Consider the following 8,198-nt stretch of genomic DNA (forward strand, 5'->3'; position numbering starts at 1 on the left):
TCTCAATGGTATCTGGCACCATAATAACTTGTCTTTAGATCTTTTTCAGCTTCACAGACAAACAGCCGGATTAAAACAAGCCCTGCCGCTGGACTCTAAAGTGGCCAAAATTGCTAACGAGCTGTTTGAACAATTTCAACGCTATATCCCTTCCTTGCCTAATGTTAAAGGATTGTTAATGACATTGCTTGGCCCTGGTGCACTTTTATTGATGTTTTTTCTTTGCGTTCCTTATATTATACGTGTCCTGCAAAACTCTCTTATGAGTTTAGCCAGCCAGCTACATAAGATCAAGCTCCAAATAAATGAATTCCCCCGAGAGGAACTGCAGCCAGGGACGGGTAAGAGGGGGTGCCAGTCTGACCAGCCTAAGACAGGGCCTTCAGCTTTGCTCTTAAAAAGTTCCCAAAGATGGGTAAGACAGACAAGGTCATCCACCCAACCTAAGATAGGCGGGTTCGCTTCTTCAAACACAGACAGGGGAGATGTTGGGAGCTGACAGTAAAGCTCCAAGGTCATCTTGACCCTTGTGCTCACTTGAAGGCAAGTACAAGGAACTGGCTTTCTTGAAAAACACCAGGTGCCCGGGTTTGCTTTGCTATGCCTGTAGAGTTTGTTTTACTTTCTATCAGTTGACCTTGTCTTGTTTCAATCTGCACCTTGTTTTTATTAAAATTTTTCTTGCTTTTCTGCACTATGGTGACCTTAGGTTACCTCTTGACTTCTAATAGTATATAACAATGAGAGTTAAAAATAAACGGTGCTGTAGTCTTGATCTGCAGACCTCCCATCCCCATCCTTTGTCTTATGTCTTTATTTTTCCATCCTCACCCCCTAATTCAGGATTCCCTTTCGTTGCCAGCTGGTTCTGGCAAGTATATGGACCATCAAATGTATAATGTTGTGTAGGAAGAAGAAATTAAAAATGGGCCTTGAAAATGAGGCTTGGGCATTTAACTTGAGGACCGGTCCTTGTCCTGGGACATGAACTCATGGCTTGGGACCTGTATTCAAGACCTGGGACTAGGCTTTTTGTCTGGGCCTTGACCCAATGGCCTGGCCCTTGAACTCAGGATAGGTATTGAAAATAGGGCCTTGGTCTTGAATTAACCTCCCAGAAATAGAAATAACAGCAGGGCCTGAAACTTGTCCTGGGCCTTAAACTCAGGATCTAGGAGTTGAACTGGGGCCCTGGATCTTGAACTCAGTTCCTAGGACATGAACTGAGGTCCTGAAACTGGAACTCATATTTTGGCCAGAAACTCTTGGCTGGGACATTGGCCTCACAGCTTGATATTTGAACACATGGCCTAGCATTTGAACTGGGCCCCTGGACCTTGAACTCATGGAGTGGGTATTCAAATTGAGGCCTTGTCCTTGAACTGTGAGCCTACAATTCTAATTTGGGACGAGTAGTTTTACTCATAACTTGGGACTTGAACTCTTGGCCTGGGCCTAAATGCAAGACCTTGGCTTAGCACTCAAAACTGGTCTTGGAACTGGATCCTGGGCTTGAACTGGGGCATGGGTCTTGAACATATATTGTGGGCATGAAATAATAGCCTTGGGCATTGAATTCACACACTGAACCTTGAATTCATAGCCTGTGCCTTCATCTCAAAATGTAGTATTTGAACTGGGGCCATGGGCCTTGAATTACAGGAGTAAGAGGGGACCTGAGACTTAAACTCACAACCTTGAACTTGTGCTTGGGACTTGGATTGTAGCTGGAACTTTCAACACAGGGACTGGGACTTAAACTTTTGCCCTAAACTATGAAGTCATGTCCTAGGTCTTGAATTCAGGGCCTAGGCCTTCAATTCAGGTCTGGGCAATGAAGTCCCAGCCTGAGAGTTGAACTCAGGGTCTAGGCCTTCAACTTTCTGCCTGGCTTTTAATTTAGGACTAAGACATGAAATTTTAGCAATGGACTTGAACTCAGTGCCTGAGCCTTGAACTCAGTGCCTGAGACTTGAATTCCCAGCCTTAGCTTTTAACTCAGGACCAGAACCAGAAGGTTGAACTTTTGATCTGGTCCTTGACTTAGGGCCTGAGCCTTGATCTCAACATCTGGGAATTAATTTGCAGCATGAGCATTGAACTTTGGGAATGGGCCTCTATCAGCCTGGGACTTGAATACAGGGCCTGGGACTTAAAGTCACATCCTTGGAACTTAATTTGGGGCCTGGGCCTTGAACTTGGGACCTAGAATTTGAAGTTGCGAGTTGAACTCAGCCTTGGGTCTCGTACTCACATACTGGGCCTTGAACTCACAACCTGGGACTTGAACTGGGGGCCTGGATTTTGTAATCAGTGTTGGGCCTTGAACTCACAGTGTTCAATTTGAAGATGGCGTCAGGCATGTTAACACAGACTTATACATGAATTCTGTCTGGAATTTGTACTTTGTACTTAGGAGTTGAACTCAGGCTTGGGACTGGAATTTGTATGCTGGGCTTTGAACTCACAAACTGGGTTTTGAAATGGTTCCTGGACCTTGTACTCAATGTCCAGGCCTTGAAATCACACTGTGCAAGATGAACATGGGTCCAGGAATATTAACAAAGCTAAGGGCATGAACTTGCCCTGGGTTTTAACTCAGGATCTGGGACTTAGCCTCATAGTGTAGGCTTAAGCTAGGGGCGAACTGGAATTCATAGCCTGGGAATTGAACTCATGGGGTGGTACTTAAAGTGTTGTCTTGGAACTTGACCTCTGAATATGGGGCTTCAATTTGCAACCTGGGCTTTGAATTCACAACCCAGGTCCTGAACTGGATGCCTGGCCCATGAGCTTGGAGCCTGGGAATAGAACTCAAATTAGGGGCTGAAACTCTGGGCTTTGAACTCACAACCTGCTCCTTGAATTCACAGCCTGGCCCTTGAACTCACAGTCTGAGCCTTGATCTTAGTCCTGGTTCTTGAACTGGGTCCTTGGACCTTGACCTTGAAAAGAAGGGGATACTGAGACTTCATTTTGGGGCTTGTGATATGAATTCATGGTGTGGGCCTTGAATTAAAAGCCAGGGATTTGATGTCTGGGGGGTGGGTCTTGAATTCAATGCCTTGCCCTTCAATTTGTACAAGGGGCCATGAACTGCATGCCTCAGCCTTGAATTGGGACCTGGAACTTGAACTCAGAAGCTGGGCCTGAAACTCTAGGCCTGAGTCTTGAACTCACAGAGTAATCCTTGAATTCACGGCTTTGGCCTTGGTCTCACAATGTTTAACTACAGGAGGAAGGGGGGCGCTGTGACTCCAACATGTGGCCTAGGACTTAAACTCACAGGCTGGGCCTTAAGCTTGCACCTGAGCTTTGAAATCCGTGCCTGGGAATTTCATTGCAGCCTGAGCCTTGAACTCAGGGCCGGGGATTGAATTTGCAGTCTCTGATTGAAGTGTTGGCCTGGACTTTGAATCATCAGACTGACACTTGAATTTGTGGCCTGGAACTTGACCTCTCAGCCTAGGACTTCATTTCAGGGTTTGGCCTTTGAACTGAATACCTAGGAGTTGAACTTTTGGCCTGCTGTTGAATTATCAGCCTGATTTTACTTTGGAACTTAGGAATGGAACTTACAACCTGGACATTAAACTCAGGACTTGGGCACTGAACTCATGGCATGGGACTTAAACAGTGGTCATGGACGTTCAACGCAAAGGCTGGCCTTGAACTCAGGGTCTGCAACTTGAAGTCTTACCCTGGAATTTTTAGCCATGGTCTGGTACTTGAACTCTTGGCCTGGGATTTGAACTCCTGGCCTAGACTTTGAACCCTTGGCATGGGATCTGAACTCCCTGGACATTGGACTCATAGCTGGGGTATTTAACTCAATGTTTAGGATTTGAACTCATAGATTAAGCCTTGAACGCAGGGCCTGGGACTTGAATTCAGATCCTGGACCCTGAACTCACCACTCAGGCCTTGAACTGTGGTCCTGGTGCTGCAACTCATAGCCTGGTCCTGACACTCTGGACTTGGGCATTGAACTCCCAAACTGGGCCTAAAACACACAACCTGGGCCTTGAATTCATGGACTGGTACTTGCACTGGGGCCCTGGATCTTGAACTCAGTGGGAAAGGGGGCAGTGGGACTTAAGCTGATGAGCTGGACTTTAAACTCATGGGCCCTAGTATCAACTTCTGAGACTGGAACTCAACACTTGGGATTTAAACTCAGGGCCTAGGTATTGAACTTGTGTCCTGGGCCTTGAACTTGGGGCTTGGACCTTGAACTCAAAACCTAGAAATTAAACTAAGAGACTGAGCCATGAACTCTCAGCCTAGCATTTTTCCTGGGTGTCTGGGCCTTGAATTCGGGGTCTGTGACTTAAACTCAGGGCTTGGACTTTGTTCTCAAAACCTAGGCCTTGAACTGCTGTTTGGATCTTGAACTGTTTGCCTGGGACTTGAACTTATAGCTGGACCTGAAACTCTGGGCCTGGGTCTTAGCTCATAGCCTAGGCATTGAATTCATAGCCTGAGGCATAAACTCATGGGTTGGTAGTTTAACTGGGGCCCGAGACCTTGAAATCAGGGACTGAGGATTGAAATCATTGTCTGGGTCTTGATCTCAGGTCCTGAAACTTGATGTGCAGACTTGGGAGTTTTGCTCTGGAGTCCTTGAGTCCTTAGCTTGGGCAGGCCTGCTCACACATAAGTGTCATCTATACTGTGGGCTCCTGGCACTGTGAATTCTTATCCTGGGGTCATTGGTTCTATAAGTTCTGGACATCCTGGGACTTCACATGTGGCATTGGTATTAAGGGGTCCTAGTACTGTGCATGTGTACTCTGAAGTGCTTGGGTTAGTACCTACTGTTAGTACCAGTGAACCTACTGACACACAAGATGATCTGGATGCAGCTGCATGCTGTTTAATCAAGTGCTCTTTGGCTATGACACACTATTGTCTGTCAAAATCGAAAGAAAGCAAACAGGATAAATGAATAACAAATTTTCTGTTCTCCAAAACCATAAAATTTCCTCACTACAAAGTAAGTTTTACACATGAGACCCTCGATACAAAGTCAAGGAATTTTCTCAGCTTCATTTAGGGTATGAATCCCCTCAAAATGCAATACTATAGAGCATTATCCTTGAGGAAAATCATGGGTAATCATAGACATCCAGTAGGCATGAAAGTCATGGACAAACAAACAAAATATCAAATGAACACAGTATGAATAACAGATCAAAAAAGCCTGATACAAATCATTTAGAAACTTGTAGGAGGCTGACATCTGAGGGTCAGGGTTCATGGTAACCCATCAAGAGCCTCTACGTGGCTCTCATCACTAATTCATCACCTCAGAATTGGAAGTGGAATTGTTGCTCAATTGATAAATCATTAGCCTTGATGTGAAGAGCTCTGTGCTTGTACCCAAACCAAGAATTCAAGCTCAATGACAACCACCACCAGCAACCAGAGAAAGAAATATAAAGCAATATTCATCAATAATGTCCCATACTCATGGTATTTCCAAAATCTCTGAATTATTTCCACCAAAAAAGCCCATTTCATTTTTATTTACCCTCTATTTGGACCATCTTGCATTTTCTCTTTGAAACTCAGACAGTGATGTTTGATGTGACAATAATATTCCCCTAACTTCCTCAGTTGCTACAAAACCTAATGTGACTCCATGATAATGTGAATCCTGTTTCCTTATTGTTATATGTCTTAGGGAATCATAATTTTTTCTGGATTGAAAAAAACATGAATAATTCAAGACAACCAGAGAATTAATGAGAGAATCTGTGGCAATATAGGAGACAATGTTACTTGCTGATTTGTCTCTTAAACTTTTAATCAGCCCTATATTTTTCATTATACATTTGTATTTGTATATGTAATCTGACATTTTTATTACCTGTCCATTTGTAGATGCAAATCTGTGTGTGTGTGTGTGTGTGTGTGTGTGTGTGTGTGTGTGTACAAACTGTAATGTTGTCACAATTTTTTCCCTAATCTGTTTCAGCACCCACAAAGTGAAGCAGAGCAAATTACTACGATTATTGGAATTTAAAAGTGGAGATTTTGTCTGCCTACACTTTTTGATTTTATTCAGTCATGATAAACATTAATCATAGGTTGTCCAGGATATTTTTCTGATATTTCCTCCATGGTAATAAAGATTGTAACCATGATTGCACCATTGTTTTCAACCTCTTACCCTGGGCTTGCTCCCAACCAATTAATCCAAATATTAGTGTACCTCTGGCATAGACCTTTCTAAGTCATGCATATTTGAGAAAATAATCTTAACAAAGAAATTATAACTGAAGTTAATGGCAATCTTTTCAATGTTCATAGCAAAATCCAATATTTCCATGGTCATACTGGCAAGTGTTATGCATATATTCCTTAAATATTAATTATTTTTCTGGTGTGATTAACATATTTACCTGATAACAGTTCACAATGTGATTGTCACTTTTCAATGAATTTGTTTTATCTACATATAAGAATAAAAAAAGTTTATTGTTTTGAGCAATGGCAAATTGCTTTTAATTGTACCTGGTATTTGCATGGTATCCCTTCATATTTTACTTACCTAACATTAAGCATGTATCTTGTTAGGATACATTGCATGAAATAATAACCCTTTGTGCTTTGTTTTTGTGCATTCCTTTTCAAATATTGAAATGGAGATCAAAAAGATATTAGAGATATTGAAAGGCCCTGAGTTCAAGTCAAATGTCCTTTGCAAAATGGTGATGTTAGGAAAATGAACACTTAGATATGTATTTAATTATTTTCTTTCATGCATTTGTTTCTAATGCATTTATAAGATTATTTCTTTGTTGCTTTGTATGTCCCTCCCCCACAGTATAACCCCTACTTTCTCTGTATTTGATGTCGGTATAATTTGTGGAGGTGAAAGGGAAAAACAAGTTGATTAAATCATGATACAGGTGGACCCGTTGCAACAATGAGAAGTACAAGTTGTCATGTCGAAAATGAACTTTACAAATTTGGGGGGTGAAGGAGAGGATTTGGCAGGGGGAGGCTGGGAAGGAATGTGAAGGGTAAACAGAGGAGGTGGCTACAATGCTCGATAAGAAATGTACTCATTATCTTGCCCATGTAATTGTAACCTCTCTGTACAGTATGTTCACAATAAAAAAAAAGAAAAAGAAAAGAAAAGAAAAAGCGTATCCGGTGTATATCAGAATATGGCAGTTGCAAAAAACAGAATTTGGAAAAAAAGTCATTTTGGCTAGTGACTATTATTCATCATTAAGCATTTCACAATTTCAGACAATTTTTAATATGTGTATTGTTTTCTTCTATCAGCTGTTGTTAAGAAAATATGGGTCATACATTCTAGGCATGGAAATTTATAAGAACTAACTGCCACTTTATATCTCTTTTTGATTGATTTACTATTTAATGACCACCTATATTGAGTCTTTCCCTCTGTCTTGCTCTTACTCAGTAGTAGTTGAGAAAACCACAGGAGGGTTAGCATTATGTGAGAACATGAAATCATTTTCCCTTCACAATCCTTAAATTTCTGACACTTTTACATATACAGGTATGATATCATATACCTCAATGTCATATTCTAAGGCACAGGTTTTACATATTTTTATATACGTTACAGAGAATAAAATATTTCCTAGTTAAAGATACCTTTATTAAGATACACACACAAATTTATATATATACATATGTATTTATATATGTAATATACGTTATGTTTATTTATTTATATATTATAAATACATATATTTATAAATATATATGTATATATACATATACATATATGTATATATACATATATATATACATATACATATATATATATATATATATATACATTATCAACCTTGCTGCATAAATTTCATTAATGAGAAAAATATTCTGCACTCTAGCCACCCTGTTTCAGGGGCTGAAATTTTACAATCCAGTTATTTGCAGTGGGTGGGGAGGAGGGGTTGTCGCTGGGAATATTTGTAGGAAAGGGAATAATTATTTCCCTATAACAAACAAATCTTTGAAATAAAAGCGATTTAAAGCACTTCTACCTAGCTATAAACACTCTGATCCTAGATCACATGAGTTAGAGGTGGAAGAGAAAACCAGCGGCAACCTTCTGTTGAAATATAGCAGAATTCTAGTGAATTTTATAAAGAAAATCATAGTACTCAAAAGTAGAAGCTTCCCCTCTATCTTTGGGCCATAATCGGGCA

This window comes from Dipodomys spectabilis, unplaced genomic scaffold (assembly GCF_019054845.1).
Source record: "Dipodomys spectabilis isolate Male_0828 unplaced genomic scaffold, ASM1905484v1 ptg000659l, whole genome shotgun sequence".
NCBI classification, from domain to species: domain Eukaryota; kingdom Metazoa; phylum Chordata; class Mammalia; order Rodentia; family Heteromyidae; genus Dipodomys; species Dipodomys spectabilis.